Below are 19,019 nucleotides of genomic sequence, written 5' to 3' on the forward strand. Positions count from 1 at the left end.
CGTTAGTTTTTTCTTTTGCCTCTGTCAACGAGAGTGTTTGATGCATTTTGCCACAATTTGAATTGTGGTGGTTTTTTTGCGAGTTGTGACACGAATTTGGTGGTTTTATCCTTTCCACTCGCAAAATACTGCAGTTGCACGATGCAACATTTAGGATATATAATGAGTCAAATCATAATAAATTAATAATCATATATTTTAACGTGTAGTGATTAACCAAGACTACTGGTTTACTTTTGTCCTTGTACAGTGCTGCGCGAGCAGTACACCAAAATTGGGTTAAGAGGTTTAGTATAGGGATATTCGTTTCTGAGCTCAGGCTCAGATGCTAACGAAATCTCCCTCGTCCGCTAGCCTGGGGATATGTGCTGGGCAGTGTATTCATCTCTGTATAGCAGTTGTATCGTAACTAAATAAATCCAGCTCCTGAATGCATTAAATGCAACGGCAGTTGTTAAGGTACAAGGGGAACACAAAATCCACCCACGGCTCAGTCCCTTTTCCGTGCCAGGCTGAGCCGTCCCCAGGCCACGTTTGCTGTAAAAACAGCATTTATTCTGGTTGTTGTTCAAATTTTAAACTATGGAATTTATTTGAAGACAGTTATTACCCACCCTGGTGGAGAGTTCTTATTCTGTCCAGACAAAAAAACCCAGCTAAATGTGTCGGTTATGTGCCCATGCACATCAGCTAAATGTGTCAGTTATGCAGATCCATTTAAGATTAAGCAACACACTTCATGCATTAGGGTTCTGAACATACGGCTTCCTCAAAATTCTAACACAAGTATGACTGTCGTTGCCACGATATTCGTTTCTAAGCTCAGGCTCAGATGCTCTCGAAATCTCCCTCGTCCGCTAGTTGTGAACACCATGTCTGGCTAACTGAGAGCTGTTTACTATTGTCCTTGAACAGTGCTGTTAACATCAGACTAAATGCTCAGCGTAATCAGTAGGTCTGTGTAAGCAACTGTGGTCGAACCTCGCGAGTTGTAGTTAACAATCACCCTGTACCGTTCCTAGACAAACCAAGCCGTGGTGCAAGATCCGGAGCGCAGGCTGCACAGGATGAGTGGAGGGGCGTGGTCGTTTCGTTTGTCCTGTCAAACACTGCAGCAGCAAAGAACAAAAGAGGCGCAGCATCAGCCCCTGCGTGGGGGCGAGGGAAGCGCGTAGGACCCCTAGAAGCGCGCACCACCACTCGTCACGGATCAAGACCAGACGCCGGCCGGCCTAGCTTGCTCGGACGGAAGCTAGCTGGATTCCGTGAGATATGCAAGGCACGGCCGGACTGCCGCTGCCGCTGCTGGTATTGGTAGTGGTACTGGTGGTGGCGCTTCTGCATGCGGCACGCGGAGCTGGAGCGGCGGTCGGCGGAGGATGCGATCGGAGATGCGGGGGCATGGAGCTGCCGTACCCGTTCGGCTTCTCCAGCGGCTGCACGATACGGCTCGGATGCGACGCCGGCATCGGCGCCGCGTGGCTCGGGGGCGCGGGCGAGCTGGGACTGCTCGTGCGCAACGTCACGCCGCGCTCGATCATCCTCGACCTGCAACCCGACTGCTCCCGCCGTTTCAATACGTCCGTCGCGGCGCTCTTCTCGGACAGCTACGCTCCCTCCTCCGGGAACAGCCTCATCGTTAGCTCGTGCGACGACCGTGCTAATATCAACAGCTGCAGCAGCGGACCGGCTGAGCGTTTCCTAGACAGAAACTCGTCCCACTGCAGCGCCAACGGATCCATCAGATGCATCGAGCCCGCGCCTTCTAACAGAGGCGCCGCACACCATATTCTGGATAAAAGCGAGCTGCTCCTCTCGGACTGCAACGGGCTGGTGTCGTCGATAAGCTACAGCGATACAATAATGGGGCCAGCACTGATGCTGGGCGCGCTGCAGCTCGACTGGTGGGTGCCGGGGCGGTGCCGTTGCTCAGTCACAGAAAATTGCACCCAGTTCACCGCGCCGACCACGGGTCAGGAGGCGTTCCGGTGCGAATGCCCGGATGGGTTCGAGGGCGACGGCTTCATCGACGGCACCGGTTGCCAGTCGACAGGCACAGCGTCCAGCCGCCAACAACGAGGGCCGTTCGGGGTCTTCGCCGCGGTTACCGCCATCGCCGTGGTGCTACTTGTTCTCAGCATATCGGCTTGCTTCATCTTCCGCCGCTGCCGAAGGCGCAATACCATGACGAAAACCAAACAACCGCTGAAAGCGGTGGCTGCACTCTTCCGCGGCGAACTCGTGGACGATGAGCTCCACCAAGGAGCTGCCGGACCCCGGCGATTTTCCTATGACGACCTCGCTGCTGCAACTGATAACTTCTCCGACGACAGGGCGCTCGGGAGGGGAGGATTTGGGTCAGTTTACCAAGGGTTCCTCAGCGACATGAACCGTGAAGTGGCCGTCAAGAGGGTGTCCGAGACCTCTCGACAAGGATGGAAGGAGTTCGTCTCTGAGGTGAGCTGCTAAGAAAATAGGTAATTTTTCGACTAATTTAATCCATAAGTAGATAACTAGCATGACATTGACAGAACTAACAACATACTAGTACAGATCTAAACAAGCACGTACTACGCAAATAGTAGACAAATCTACACATGATGCTAGCACTGCTAATACAAAAATTATCAGAAGAGGGATAAACACGGTATACCCTCCAGTAGGCCATGCAGAAGCCACTGCCGCGGTGGCAGCAGCAGAAGCGTCCTCGGCAGCCTTCTTGTCGGCCTCGGTCTTATCGGCGGCGGCGCGTTCGGCGTCGCTGGACATGGTGATGACGGAGACGACGCGGACGTAGAGGAAGTAGTGGATCGGAGGCGAGCAGTCGCGTAGTCGCTTCCCAAAAATCTATTCGTCTCTCTCCCGTACAGGAACCAGAGAGACGGAGTTTCGGAGACCTCTCTCTCGTCGACCGTGTACGCGGAGGACGGGATGGAGTCACCGGCGGTAGCAGCAGCAAAGGAACGAAGGTGGGCGATTCGCGTGGAGCAGATGTGATCTGATCGTGGTGGCTAGGGTTAGGGGAGACAACACACTTATATAGACGCAACCGCGTGGAGAGACGTGGGCTTGACCCACGTCCGAGTCCGTGACAACCCACGATCTGACGTCTCAGATCGTGGCCCTGCTGTCAGAACCTCTCCGTTAGTGACTGGCAAAAATAAGCGCATAGGTGTGATCTCGGCTCGGCTCATTCCCGCAACCCGCGCCGCGCCGCGCCGCGTCGCGTCGTGACAAGGCGAGGCGAGGCGAGGCGTGGCGAGGCGGGCGGCGGAGGAGGAGCACGCGAGGGCCTCTTCTCTTCTCAAGCTCCAATATCGTGTAGAAGAGCCACCCTTATAAACCACTCTAACTTTCCTTCCACTAGCATGGTGGGACTAAACTTCCCACCACCTTGTCATGCCACCTACATGGGCCCTTAGAGATCAAATCTGAAATTGTCATATGGGCTCTAGGCCCATCTCACATTTCAACAATCCCCCACCAGATCTCAGGGGCCCACTTTGTCCTTTGTTCCAAACGCTGTTTTGATATACTAGTGTTTCAGTGAAGACCTGTTAAGGTTGAGCTTAATCTAGAGCAAGTAGCTACACTCCTTCACAACTGAACAATGGACTATGCCTTGAATTGTCAGTTTGGCGTAAAGAAGTTTCACCACATGTCTTACTAGTACTGGGCTGCCGAAGGCTGACCCCTCGGGTGGAGCATATAAGTCACACTCCTGGCCTATTCATGAGCTTACTAGAGATCACCCCAATCTCATAGACTGTGACTAGCAGTCGGGCTCACATAGGTATGTTCCTCCAAAGATCGCTCTGTAGGACAGCATCTTGCTTATACATATAAGCCTTGGAACACATTAAGACAGTAATCATCCTTCCATACAGTTTCCGAGAGTATTGCATCTCCAGTGGAGTGGGTTAGTAAAGTTACTCTCCTCAGTTCACCACTGGCTTGTTTTCCCAGGTCCTACTTCACGGGATCTCCGATCACATAGGTTGGGTTACCACCATGACAACTCATGTGGGTCTCATACCCATCTCCCTCGATGCACTATCTATCACTACACGCGATAGCCCTTTCGTAAAGGGATCTGCCAGATTCTTAGCCGTATGGACATAGTCCAACGCTATCACCCCGGAGTTTCTTAATTTTCTGACAGCTTTTAATCTCATTCTTATGTGTTTGTTGGACTTCATGTTTTCCTTTGAACTCTTCACCTTGGTGATGACAGTTTGATTATCATAGTTCATAAGGATAGCTGGAACTGGTTTATCAACCAATGGCAAGTCCATCAAAAGATCTCGAAGCCATCCTGCTTCAACACCAGAAGTGTCTAATGCTGTTAATTATGCTTCCATTGTCGATCCGTTAAGATCGTTTGCTTGCAAGACTTCCAGGAAACAGCGCCACCTCCAAGAGTAAACATATACCCAGTTGTGGCCTTCATCTCATCAGCATCAGAGATCCAATTCGCATCACTATACCCTTTAAGTACCGACGGGTCTCCGGTATAGTGAAGTCCATAGTTCATAGTACCTTTCAGATAGCGCATAACTCTTTCAACAGCATGCCATTGTACATCACCCGGTTTGGAAACAAACCGGCTCAGTTTGCTCACAGCAAACGCGATGTCAGGCCTCGTTGCGCTCGCTAGGTACATCAGTGAACCAATGATTTGAGAGTATCTCAATTGATCTTTAGCCATGCCTTTTGACTTTCGAATCAACATGCTAGGATCATATGGTGTTTGAGATGGTGTGCAGTCCGAATATCCAAAACGGCTCAACACCTTCTCAACATAATGGGATTGTAGAAGTGTGATCCCACCCTCATTATCTCTCAGTAGCTTGATGTTCAAGATAACATCAGCCACACCAATGTCCTTCATCTCAAAGTTCTGAGACAGAAACGACTTAACCTCCTCAATGACTTTGAGGTTGGTTCCGAATATCAGTATGTCATCAACATACAGGCATAGTATAACTCCTTCGCCCCCACCACGGCGATAGTATACACACTTGTCAGCTTCATTAACAATGAAGCCAACAGATGTCAGAGTTGTATTAAACTTATCATGCCATTGCTTAGGTGCTTGCTTCAGGCCATATAAAGATTTCAGCAACCTACACACCTTTCTTTCCTGACCATCTATCACAAAGCCATCTGGCTGTTGCATGTAGATTTCCTCGTTTAGCTCTCCATTCAGAAAAGCTGTCTTAACATCCATTTGATGGACGAGAAGACCATGCGAGGCCGCCAACGAGAGTAATACTCGAATGGTGGTCAGTCTAGCCACAGTTGAATAAGTATCGAAGAAATCTTCCTCTTCTTTCTGGTCATAGCCCTTGGCCACAAGCCTAGCCTTGTACTTTTCAATCGTACCATCGGGCCTAAGCTTTTTCTTGAACACCCACTTACATCCCAATGGTTTACAACCATAGGGACAATCAGTGATCTCCCATGTCCCGTTTGCTGGGGAACGTAGTAATTTCAAAATTTTTCCTACGCACACGCAAGATCATGTGATGCATAGCAACGAGGGGGAGAGTATTGTCTACGTACCCAACGCAGACCGACTGCGGAAGCGATGACACGACGTAGAGGAAGTAGTCGTACGTCTTCACGATCCAACCGATCAAGCACCGAAACTACGGCACCTCCGAGTTCGAGCACACGTTCAGCTCGATGACGATCCCCGGACTCCGATCCAGCAAAGTGTCGGGGAAGAGTTCCGTCAGCACGACGGCGTGGTGACGATCTTGATGAACTACAGCAGCAGGGCTTCGCCTAAACTCCGCTACAGTATTATCGAGGAATATGGTGGCAGGGGGCACCGCACCCGGCTAAGAAACAGATCACGTGGATCAACTTGTGTGTTCTAGGGTGCCTCTACCTCAGTATATAAAGGAGCCAAGGGGGGAGGGGGGCGCCGGCCACCTCTCCTAGTCCTAATAGGACTAGGGGAAGGGGGGAGGCGCGCAGCCCTTGTGGGCAGCCCCTTCACCTTTCCACTAAGGCCCATGAAGGCCCATATGGCTCCTGGGGGGTTCCGGTAACCTCCCGGTAATCCGGTAAAATCCCGATTTCACCCGAAACACTTTCGATGTCCAAACATAGGCTTACAATATATCAATCTTTACGTCTCGACCATTTCGAGACTCCTCGTCATGTCCGTGATCACATCCGGGACTCCGAACAACCTTCGGTACATCAAAACTCATAAACTCATAATATAACTGTCATTGAAACCTTAAGCGTGCGGACCCTACAGGTTCGAGAACAATGTAGACATGACCGAGACACGTCTCCGGTCAATAACCAATAGCGGGACCTGGATGCCCATATTGGCTCCTACATATTCTACGAAGATCTTTATCGGTCAGACCGCATAACAACATACGTTGTTCCCTTTGTCATCGGTATGTTACTTGCCCGAGATTCGATCGTCGGTATCCAATACCTAGTTCAATCTCGTTACCGGCAAGTCTCTTTACTCGTTCCGTAATACATCATCTCACAACTAACATATTAGTTGTAATGCTTGCAAGGCTTATGTGATGTGTATTACCGAGAGGGCCCAGAGATACCTCTCCGACAATTGGAGTGACAAATCCTAATCTCGAAATACGCCAACCCAACATCTACCTTTGGAGACACCTGTAATGCTCCTTTATAATCACCCAGTTACGTTGTGACGTTTGGTAGCACCCAAAGTGTTCCTCCGGCAAACGGGAGTTGCATAATCTCATAGTCATAGGAACATGTATAAGTCATGAAGAAAGCAATAGAAACATACTAAACGATCGTGTGCTAAGCTAATGGAATGGGTCATGTCAATCAGATCATTCAACTAATGATGTGACCTCGTTAATCAAATAACAACTCATTGTTCATGGTTAGGAAACATAACCATCTTTGATTAACGAGCTAGTCAAGTAGAGGCATACTAGTGACACTTTGTTTGTCTATGTATTCACACATGTATTATGTTTCCGGTTAATACAATTCTAGCATGAATAATAAACATTTATCATGATTATAACGAAATAAATAATAACTTTATTATTGCCTCTAGGGCATATTTCCTTCAGTCTCCCACTTGCACTAGAGTCAATAATCTAGATTACACTGTAATGATTCTAACACCCATGGAGCTTTGGTGCTGATCATGTTTTGCTCGTGGAAGAGGCTTAGTCAACGGGTCTGCAACATTCAGATCCGTATGTATCTTGCAAATCTCTATGTCTCCCACCTGGACTAGATCCCGGATGGAATTGAAGCGTCTCTTGATGTGTTTGGTCCTTTTGTGAAATCTGGATTCCTTTGCCAAGGCAATTGCACCAGTGTTGTCACAAAAGATTTTCATTGGACCCGATGCACTAGGTATGACACCTAGATCGGATATGAACTCCTTCATCCAGACTCCTTCATTTGCTGCTTCCGAAGCAGCTATGTACTCCGCTTCACATGTAGATCCCTCTACGACGCTTTGTTTAGAACTGCACCAACTGACAGCTCCACCGTTTAATGTAAACACGTATCCGGTTTGCGATTTAGAATCGTCCGGATCAGTGTCAAAGCTTGCATCAATGTAACCTTTTACAGTGAGCTCTTTGTCACCTCCATATACGAGAAACATATCCTTAGTCCTTTTCAGGTATTTCAGGATGTTCTTGACCGCTGTCCAGTGATCCACTCCTGGATTACTTTGGTACCTCCCTGCTAAACTTATAGCAAGGCACACATCAGGTCTGGTACACAGCATTGCATACATGATAGAGCCTATGGATGATGCATAGGGAACATCTTTCATATTCTCTCTATCTTCTGCAGTGGTCGGGCATTGAGTCTTACTCAACTTCACACCTTGTAACACAGGCAAGAATCCTTTCTTTGCTTGATCCATTTTGAACTTCTTCAAAATTTTGTCAAGGTATGTGCTTTGTGAAAGTCCAATTAAGCGTCTTGATCTATCTCTATAGATCTTAATGCCTAATATGTAAGCAGCTTCACCGAGGTCTTTCATTGAAAAACTTTTATTCAAGTATCCCTTTATGCTATCCAGAAATTCTATATCATTTCCAATCAGTAATATGTCATCCACATATAATATCAGAAATGCTACAGAGCTCCCACTCACTTTCTTGTAAATACAGGCTTCTCCGAAAGTCTGTATAAAACCAAATGCTTTGATCACACTATCAAAACGTTTATTCCAACTCCGAGAGGCTTGCACCGGTCCATAAATGGATCGCTGGAGCTTGCATACTTTGTTAGCTCCCTTTGGATCGACAAAACCTTCTGGTTGCATCATGTGCAACTCTTCTTCCAGAAATCCATTCAGGAATGCAGTTTTGACATCCATCTACCAAATTTCATAATCATAAAATACGGCAATCGCTAACATGATTCGGACAGACTTAAGCATCGCTACGGGTGAGAAAGTCTCATCGTAGTCAACCCCTTGAGCTTGTCGAAAACCTTTCGCGACAAGTCAAGCTTTGTAGACAGTAACATTACCATCAACGTCAGTCTTCTTCTTGAAGATCCATTTATTCTCAATTGCTTGCCGATCATCGGGCAAGTCAACCAAAGTCCATACTTTGTTCTCATACATGGATCCCATCTCAGATTTCATGGCTTCAAGCCACTTTGCGGAATCTGGGCTCACCATCGCTTCTTCATAGTTCGTAGGTTCATCATGATCTAGTAGCATGACTTCCAGAACAGGATTACCGTACCACTCTGATGCGGATCTTACTCTGGTTGATCTACGAGGTTCAGTAGTATCTTGTTCTGAAGTTTCATGATCATTATCATTAACTTCCTCACTTATTGGTGTAAGTGTCGCAGAAACAGTTTTCTGTGATGTACTACTTTCCAATAAGGAGCAGGTACAGTTACCTCGTCAAGTTCTACTTTCCTCCCACTCACTTCTTTCGAGAGAAACTCCTTCTCAAGAAAGTTTCCGAATTTAGCAACAAAAGTCTTGCCTTCGGATCTGTGATAGAAGGTGTATCCAATAGTTTCCTCTGGATATCCTATGAAGACACATTTCTCCGATTTGGGTTCGAGCTTATCAGGTTGAAGCTTTTTCACATAAGCATCGCAGCCCCAAACTTTCAGAAATGACAACTTTGGTTTCTTGCCAAACCACAGTTCATAAGGCGTCGTCTCAACGGATTTTGATGGTGCCCTATTTAACGTGAATGCGGCCGTCTCTAGAGCGTATCCCCAAAATGATAGCGGTAAATCAGTAAGAGACATCATAGATCGCACCATATCTAGTAAAGTACGATTACGACGTTCAGACACACCATTACGCTGTGGTGTTCCGGGTGGCGTGAGTTGCGAAACTATTCCACAGTTTTTCAAATGTACACCAAACTCGTAACTCAAATATTCTCCTCCACGATCAGATCGTAGAAACTTTATTTTCTTGTTACGATGATTTTCAACTTCACTCTGAAATTCTTTGAACTTTTCAAATGTTTCAGACTTATGTTTCATTAAGTAGATATATCCATATCTGCTCAAATCATCTGTGAAGGTGAGAAAATAACGATATCCGCCACGAGCCTCAATATTCATCGGACCACATACATCGGTATGTATGATTTCCAACAAATCTGTTGCTCTCTCCATAGTACCGGAGAACGGTGTTTTAGTCATCTTGCCCATGAGGCACGGTTCGCAAGTACCAAGTGATTCATAATCAAGTGGTTCCAAAAGTCCATCAGTGTGGAGTTTCTTCATGCGCTTTACACCGATATGACCTAAACGACAGTGCCACAAATAAGTTGCACTTTCATTATCAACTTTGCATCTTTTGGCTTCAACATTATGAATATGTGTATTACTACTATCGAGATTCAATAAAAATAGACCACTCTTCAAGGGTGCATGACCATAAAAGATATTACTCATATAAATAGAACAACCATTATTCTCTGATTTAAATGAATAACCGTCTCGCGTTAAACAAGATCCAGATATAATGTTCATGCTCAACGCTGGCACCAAATAACAATTATTTAGGTCTAATATTAATCCCGAAGGTAGATGTAGAGGTAGCGTGCCGACCGCGATCACATCGACTTTGTAACCGTTTTCCACGCGCATCGTCACCTCGTCCTTAGCCAATCTTCGCTTAATCCGTAGCCCCTGTTTCGAGTTGCAAATATTAGCAACAAAACCAGTATCAAATACCCAGGTGCTACTGCGAGCATTAGTAAGGTACACATCAATAACATGTATATCACATATACCTTTGTTCACCTTGCCATCCTTCTTATCCGCCAAATACTTGGGGCAGTTCCGCTTCCAGTGACCAGTCTGCTTACAGTAGAAGCACTCAGTTTCAGGCTTAGGTCCAGACTTGGGTTTCTTCTCTTGAGCAGCAACTTGTTTGCCGTTCTTCTTGAAGTTCCCCTTCTTCTTCCCTTTGCCCTTTTTCTTGAAACTAGTGGTTTTGTTTACCATCAACACTTGATGCTCCTTTTGATTTCTACCTCCGCAGCTTTCAGCATTGCGAAGAGCTTGGGAATAGTCTTGTTCATCCCTTGCATATTATAGTTCATCACGAAGCTCTTGTAGCTTGGTGGCAGTGATTGGAGAATTCTGTCAATGACGTAATCATCTGGAAGATTAACTCCCAATTGAATCAAGTGATTATTATACCCAGACATTTTGAGTATATGCTCACTGACATAACTGTTCTCCTCCATCTTGCAGCTATAGAATTTATTGAAGACTTCATATCTCTCAATTCGGGCATTTACTTGAAATATTAACTTCAACTCCTGAAACATCTCATATGCTCCATGACGTTCAAAACGTCGTTGAAGTCCCGATTCTAAGCCGTAAAGCATGGCACACTGAACTATCGAGTAGTCATCAGCTTTGCTCTGCCAGACGTTCATAACATCTGGTGTTTCTCCAGCAGCAGGCCTGGCACCCAGCGGTGCTTCCAGGACGTAATTCTTCTGTGCAGCAATGAGGATAATCCTCAAGTTACGGACCCAGTCCGTGTAATTGCTACCATCATCTTTCAACTTTGCTTTCTCAAGGAACGCATTAAAATTCAACGGAACAACAACACGAGCCATCTATCTACAATCAACATAAATAAGCAAGATACTATCAGGTACTAAGTTCATGATAAATTTAGTTCAATTAATCATATTACTTAAGAATTCCCACTTAGATAGACATCCCTCTAATCCTCTAAGTGATCACGTGATCCAAATCAACTAAATCATGTCCGATCATCACGTGAGATGGAATAGTTTCATCGGTGAACATCATTATGTTGATCATATCTACTATATGATTCACGCTCGACCTTTCGGTCTCCGTGTTCCGAGGCCATATCTGTATATGCTTGGCTCGTCAAGTATAACCTGAGTATTTCGCGTGTGCAACTGTTTTGCACCCGTTGTATTTGAACGTAGAGCCTATCACACCCGATCATCACGTGGTGTCTCAGCACGAAGAACTTTCGCAACGGTGCATACTCAGGGAGAACACTTCTTGATAATTTAGTGAGAGATCATCTTATAATGCTACCGTCAATCAAAGCAAGATAAGATGCATAAAAAGATAAACATCACATGCAATCAATATAAGTGATATGATATGGCCATCATCATCTTGTGCTTGTGATCTCCATCTCCGAAGCACTGTCATGATCACCATCGTCACCGGCGCGACACCTTGATCTCCATCGTAGCATCATTGTCGTCTCGCCAATCTTATGCTTCCACGACTATCACTACCGTTTAGTAATAAAGTAAAGCATTACATCGCGATTGCATTGCATACAATAAAGCGACAACCATATGGCTCCTGCCAGTTGCCGATAACTTGGTTACAAAACATGATCATCTCATACAATAAAATTCAGCATCATGCCCTGACCATATCACATCACAACATGCCCTGCAAAAACAAGTTAGATGTCCTCTACTTTGTTGTTGCATGTTTTACGTGGCTGCTACGGGCTTAAGTAAGAACCAATCCCACCTACGCATCAAAACCACAACGATAGTTTGTCAAATAGACTCCGTTTTAACCTTCGCAAGGACCGGGCGTAGCCACACTCGGTTCAACTAAAGTTGGAGAGACAGTCGCCCGCAAGCCATCTATGTGCAAAGCACGTCGAGGGAACCGGTCTCGCGTAAGCGTACGCGTAAGGTTGGTCCGGGTCGTCTCGTCCAACAATACCGCCGAACCAAAGTATGACATGCTGGTAGGCAGTATGACTTGTATCGTCCACAACTCACTTGTGTTCTACTCGTGCATATAACATCAACATAAATAACCTAGGCTCGGATGCCACTGTTGGGGAACGTAGTAATTTCAAAAATTTTCCTACACACACGCAAGATCATGTGATGCATAGCAACGAGGGGGAGAGTATTGTCTACGTACCCAACGCAGACGGACTGCGGAAGCGATGACACGACGTAGAGGAAGTAGTCGTACGTCTTCATGATCCAACCGATCAAGCACCGAAACTACGGCACCTCCGAGTTCGAGCACACGTTCAGCTCGATAACGATCCCCGGACTCCGATCCAGCAAAGTGTTGGGGAAGAGTTCCGTCAGCACGACGGCGTGGTGACGATCTTGATGAACTACAGCAGCAGGGCTTCGCCTAAACTCCGCTACAGTATTATCGAGGAATATGGTGGCAGGGGGCACCGCACACGGCTAAGGAACAGATCACGTGGATCAACTTGTGTGTTCTAGGGTGCCCCTACCTCAGTATATAAAGGAGCCAAGGGGGGAGGGGGGCGCCGGCCACCTCTCCTAGTCCTAATAGGACTAGGGGAAGGGGAAAGGCGCGCAGCCCTTGTGGGCAGCCCCTTCACCTTTCCACTAAGGCCCATGAAGGCCCATATGGCTCCCGGGGGGTTCCGGTAACCTCCCGGTAATCCGGTAAAATCCCGATTTCACCCGGAACACTTCCGATGTCCAAACATAGGCTTCCAATATATCAATCTTTACGTCTCGACCATTTCGAGACTCCTCGTCATGTCCGTGATCACATCCGGGACTCCGAACAACCTTCGGTACATCAAAACTCATAAACTCATAATATAACTGTCATCGAAACCTTAAGCGTGCGGACCCTACGGGTTCGAGAACAATGTAGACATGACCGAGACACGTCTCCGGTCAATAACCAATAGCGGGACCTGGATGCCCATATTGGCTCCTACATATTCTACGAAGATCTTTATCGGTCAGACCGCATAACAACATACGTTGTTCCCTTTTTCATCGGTATGTTACTTGCCCGAGATTCGATCGTCGGTATCCAATACCTAGTTCAATCTCGTTACCGGCAAGTCTCTTTACTCGTTCCGTAATACATCATCTCACAACTAACATATTAGTTGTAATGCTTGCAAGGCTTATGTGATGTGTATTACCGAGAGGGCCCAGAGATACCTCTCCGACAATTGGAGTGACAAATCCTAATCTCGAAATACGCCAACCCAACATCTACCTTTGGAGACACCTGTAATGCTCCTTTATAATCACCCAGTTACGTTGTGACGTTTGGTAGCACCCAAAGTGTTCCTCCGGCAAACGGGAGTTGCATAATCTCATAGTCATAGGAACATGTATAAGTCATGAAGAAAGCAATAGCAACATACTAAACGATCGTGTGCTAAGCTAATGGAATGGGTCATGTCAATCAGATCATTCAACTAATGATGTGACCTCGTTAATCAAATAACAACTCATTGTTCATGGTTAGGAAACATAACCATCTTTGATTAACGAGCTAGTCAAGTAGAGGCATACTAGTGACACTTTGTTTGTCTATGTATTCACACATGTATTATGTTTCCGGTTAATACAATTCTAGCATGAATAATAAACATTTATCATGATTATAAGGAAATAAATAATAACTTTATTATTGCCTCTAGGGCATATTTCCTTCACCGTTAGCCATGATGGAATCCATCTCGCTACGGACTGCATCCTTCCAGTAGTCAGCTTCTGGAGAGGCATACGCTTCTGAAATAGAAGTGGGAGTATCATCCACGAGGTACACGAAGAAATCATCACCAAAGGTCTTTGCAGTCCTTTGTCTCTTGCCCCTACGAGGGGTTTCCTCGTCATCCTCGTCAGGATTTTCATCATGTGTTCATTCATAATATTCCATAGGAATGGTAGGCTCAGGAGTCTCCTCAGATTCCTGTCTAGAAGTGCTTTGCATATCTCTCATAGGAAAAATATCCTCAAAGAATGTAGCATCCTTAGACTCCATAATTGTACCGACCTTCTGGTCAGGTACCTCAGATTTCACTACTAGAAATCTATAGCCAACGCTGTTCTTAGCGTAGCCCAAATTAACGCAGTCCACAGTCTTGGGTCCAAGCTTACGCTTTTTGGGGATCGACACGTTAACTTTCGCCAAACAGCCCCAAGTACGCAAGTACGAAAGTGTTGTCCTTCTCTTTGCCCATTTCTCATAGGGAGTGATCTCATTATCCTTTGTCGGAACTTTATTCAGGACATGACATGCCGTCAATATAGCCTCCCCCCACCATGCCTTGGATAAACCCGATGTATCTAACATGGCGTTAACCAGATCAGTTAGAGTACGGTTTTTTCGCTCGGCAACCCCATTTGACTGGGGAGAATAGGGAGGCGTCCTCTCATGAATAATGCCATGTTCCGCACAGAAGGAATCAAACTCACTCGAGAAGTACTCTCCACCACGATCCGACCGGACTCATTTAATTTTCTTTTCAAGTTGGTTCTCAACTTCTGCCTTATAGATTTTAAAGTAGTGTAGAGCCTCATCTTTAGTATTTAACAGATATACATAGCAATATCTAGTGGAATCATCTACCAATGTCATGAAGTACTTCTTTCCACCTTTAGTCAACACGCCATTCATCTCACAAAGATCAGAATGTATGAGTTCTAACGGTGCCAAGTGTCTCTCCTCCGCAGCCTTGTGAGGCTTGCGAGGTTGCTTAGCTTGCACACATGACAGGCACTTAGAACCTTTGGCTAAAGTGAAACTCGGGATTAAATCCAACTTAGCTAGCCGCGTCATAACACCGAAACTTATGTGACAAAGACGTGAATGCCAAACCTCAGATTCATTAACACTCGAATGAATATGGTTCACGACTTTATTACAGAAATGTGCGAGGGAAAGGCGAAACATCCCTCCGCTCTCATAACCTTTTCCAACAAATAGTCCATACTTAGTAACAACTAATTTATTAGACTCGAATACCAACTTAAACCCTTCTCTACATAGAAGGGAGCCACTAACGAGGTTCTTTTTGATGGCGGGGACATGCTGCACGTTCTTCAGCTGCACGATCCTTCCCGAAGTAAACTTCAGATCGACCGTGCCAACACCATGAACAGAAGCACTCGCGCCATTCCCCATCAATACGGACCTGTGGCCTGTGACCTGGTAAGAAGAGAACAATGAAATGTCAGCACACACATGAACACCTGCACCTGTATCCACCCACCAATCGGTAGGCTGAAACACTGAAAAAACAGTAAATAAATTACCGTACCCAGATGCACCATTCTCATTGTTGCCCACAATCATGTTGACAGACTTGGAGTCCTGTCCTGACTTCTTAAACTTGTTTGGGCACTTGTTGGCCCAATGTTCAGCCGAACCACAAGTAAAGCAGCCCTCATCCTTCTTGTTCTTCTTGAAGGTCTTCTTACCCTTCTTCTTGAAGTCGGTATTCTGTTGGACACCGTTCTTTCCCTTGAACTTGTGGGAGTTGAAGTTCCACTGGTTCACCATGTTGGCAACAGAAGTCCCTTCGGCCCCTTTTCCGTGCGAGTCCTTTGCCCTCGAATTCTGCTCAACACTCAGATGGCCAATGACATCCTCCACAGAGAATTCACGCCTCTGATGTTTCAGAGTGGTGGCAAAGTTCCTCCAGGAATTGGGGAGCTTAGCGATTATGTAGCCCGCGATAAACTTGCCCGGTAACTCGCACTTCAGAAGCTCAAGCTCCTTAACAATGCATATTATCTCATGAGCCTGCTCCAGTACAGGACGGTTCTCAACCATCTTGTAATCGTGGAACTGCTCTATAATATACATCTCGCTCCCTGCATCGGCGGCCCCGAACTTAGATTCGAGCGCCTCCCCCAAGTCCTTGGCGACATGCACATGTAAATATGCGTCGACCAGTTTATCTCCGATCACGCTAAGAACTGCTCCGAGAAACACAGTGGTTGCCTAGTTTATCTCCGATCATGCTAAGAACTGCTCCGAGAAACACAGTGGTTGCCTCCCTGAACGCCTTCTCCTGATCAGGAGCAATCGTTCCCGTGGACACACCGGTGACCCAGAACACGTTCATAGCCGTGAGCCATAAAGTGGTTTTTATCTGCCAACGCTTAAAGTACGTACCGGTAAACTTATCCGGTTTCAGTGCCGCGGCAAAGCCACTTGCCGAAAAATTCCTACACATAATAGGTTTTTGGATTGCTAAGAAAATAGGCAATTTTTCGACTAATTTAATCCATAAGTAGATAACTAGCATGGCATTGACAGAACTAACAACATACTGGTACTGATCTAAACAAGCACGTACTACGCAAATAGTAGACAAATCTACACATGATGCTAGCACTGCTAATACAGAAATTATCAGGAGAGGGATAAACGCGGTATACCCTCCAGTAGGCCATGCAGAAGCCGCTGCCGCGGTGGCAGCAGCAGAAGCGTCCTCGGCAGCCTTCTTGTCGTCTCGGTCTTCTCGGCGGCGGCGCGTTCGGCGTCGTTGGACATGGTGATGACGCGGACGTAGTGGATCGGAGGCGAGCAGTCGCGTAGTCGCTTCCCAAAAACCTATTCGTCTCTCTCCCGTACAGGAACCAGAGAGACGGAGTTTCGGAGACCTGCTCTCCCGTCGACCGTGTACGCGGAGGACGGGATGGAGTCACCGGCGGCAGCAGCAGTAAAGGAACGAAGGTGGGCGATTCGCGTGGAGCAGGTGGCGGGCGGCGGAGGAGGAGCGCGCGAGGGCCTCTTCTCTTCTCAAGCTCCAATAGCATGTGGAAGAGCCATCCTTATAAACCACTCCAACTTTTCTTCCACTAACATGGTGGGACTAAACTTCCCACCACCTTGTCATGCCACCTACATGGGCCCTTAGAGATCAAATCTGAAATTGTCATATGAGCTCTAGGCCTATCTCACATTTCAACATGAGCATCATTAGCCTGCTGAGGCACAGGAACCTTGTGCAGCTCATTGGCTGGTGCCATGGCGGCGGCGGCGAGCTTCTCCTCGTGTACGATTTGATGCATAATGACAGCCTTGACACCCATCTCTACAGACAAGACTCGGTGCTCATGTGGCCGACCAGGTATGGGTGCTACCCTAATTAACTATTCCCTTCATTTTACAATAACTATTTTTTTTGGTAATATCACTGTCAAAGTGGCAGTCACTAAACTTGCATCTAATGTACAGTTTGGTGCTACAAGTTTCAAAATACGGTTTTTTGGTCAGGTAACTTGCCACGCATGCACGGGGCCACTGTCGGTGACCGAAAACGTTTTAGAGCGACCCACGGTGTTTTTTTTGCACAGAACCCCCTCGTGTAAAAAAGTCCTTGCTAACAGTGGCCCCAACATAATTCTGTAGGTCTACTCGGTCTGCAAATCCTCCCAATTTCCTGTACAAAGAAATCTATCAATGCGTAGAGATTTTTTTTGTTTGAAAGTCTTTGTATAAAGAAAACTAGCAATACGTACTCCTCCGTGCAAATATTAAATTAGTATCATGAGATTCATTATGAAATATTTTTTTGAGGGGATGTATATTTTATTTATTTGATATTGTAAATATTGACACATTTTGCTATAAACTTGGTCAAACATACAAAATTAACTTGAGAAAAACTAATATACCTTGTACTTCGGAACAGAGAGAGTAGTATTAGAAGAATTTTTTCACTAACAAGTCTGTAGATGTTAGTTCCATAAAACCGAGGTTCCTCTATTAATATTTTCTACACTTTACTATAATACTTTTGACAATTGTAGGTACGAGATAGTGCTCGGAGTAGGTTCTGCACTTCTGTACTTGCATCAAGACACGGAGCAGAGAGTAGTTCACAGGGACATCAAACCAAGCAACATCATGCTAGACGCTTACTTCACTGCCAAGCTCGGCGACTTCGGGCTCGCAAGGCTCATCAACGATGGCCGGAGATCGCACACGACCGGCATAGCCGGCACCATGGGTTACATGGATCCGGAGTGCGTGCTAGCTGGCAGGGCGAGCGTCGAGTCGGACATGTACAGCTGGGTGGTCCTCCTCGAGGTGGCCTGTGGACGGCGACCAGCTCTGGTCCAGGACGACGGCGACGTGATCCACCTAGTGCAGTGGGTGTGGGACTTGTATGGCAGAGGAAAGACCCTCTCAGCCGCCGATGCGCGACTCAAGGAGGAGTTCGATGGCCTGGAGATGGAGCGTGTGATGGTTGTGGGGTTGTGGTGTGCGCACCCTCACCGTGGCATGCGGCCGTCCATCAGACAAGCCATGAACGTGTTGCGGTTTGGAGCGTCATTGCCTGCCCTCCCGGCACGTTGGGCCACCAACTATTCCTTTGAGCTCCGGAACGTTGGTCACGAGCAGCGTCAGTGGCCGATGATATGTCAGGACACGGCCTGGATTTATCCTTCCTTTTTTGCCGCTTGAAATGTAGAGCGAATTTTGATCTCCCTCTTGTACAACCATCCACATGATCAAGAGTTGGGTCGCTTGATTAAGCAAACGGATGCCATTGCAAAAGATTCTTCTGATTTTCATTGCAAGATTGGAGTTGATGATGACGACAAATCTATGTGAACATGTTGATCTATGTGTACCACTCACACCTGACGTGTTAAATGTGGTACTGAAAACCGGCAGGTCTCATTATAGGGTTGCTCATGGGGCAGAGTGCGCATAGAGAATCTTGATAAGATACACACGAAATGAGCATT

The 19,019-nt window shown here is 46.6% G+C and overlaps 1 pseudogene; it reads left to right on the plus strand.

Annotated features, from left to right (window-relative positions):
* Nucleotides 1-1,093: 1,093 nt before the first annotated feature.
* LOC123115683 (L-type lectin-domain containing receptor kinase IX.1-like) lies at nt 1,094-18,779 on the plus strand (annotated as a pseudogene).
* The last annotated feature ends 240 nt before the right edge of the window (nt 18,780-19,019 follow it).

The sequence above is a fragment of the Triticum aestivum genome, chromosome 5B, assembly GCF_018294505.1.
Source record: "Triticum aestivum cultivar Chinese Spring chromosome 5B, IWGSC CS RefSeq v2.1, whole genome shotgun sequence".
NCBI lineage: Eukaryota > Viridiplantae > Streptophyta > Magnoliopsida > Poales > Poaceae > Triticum > Triticum aestivum.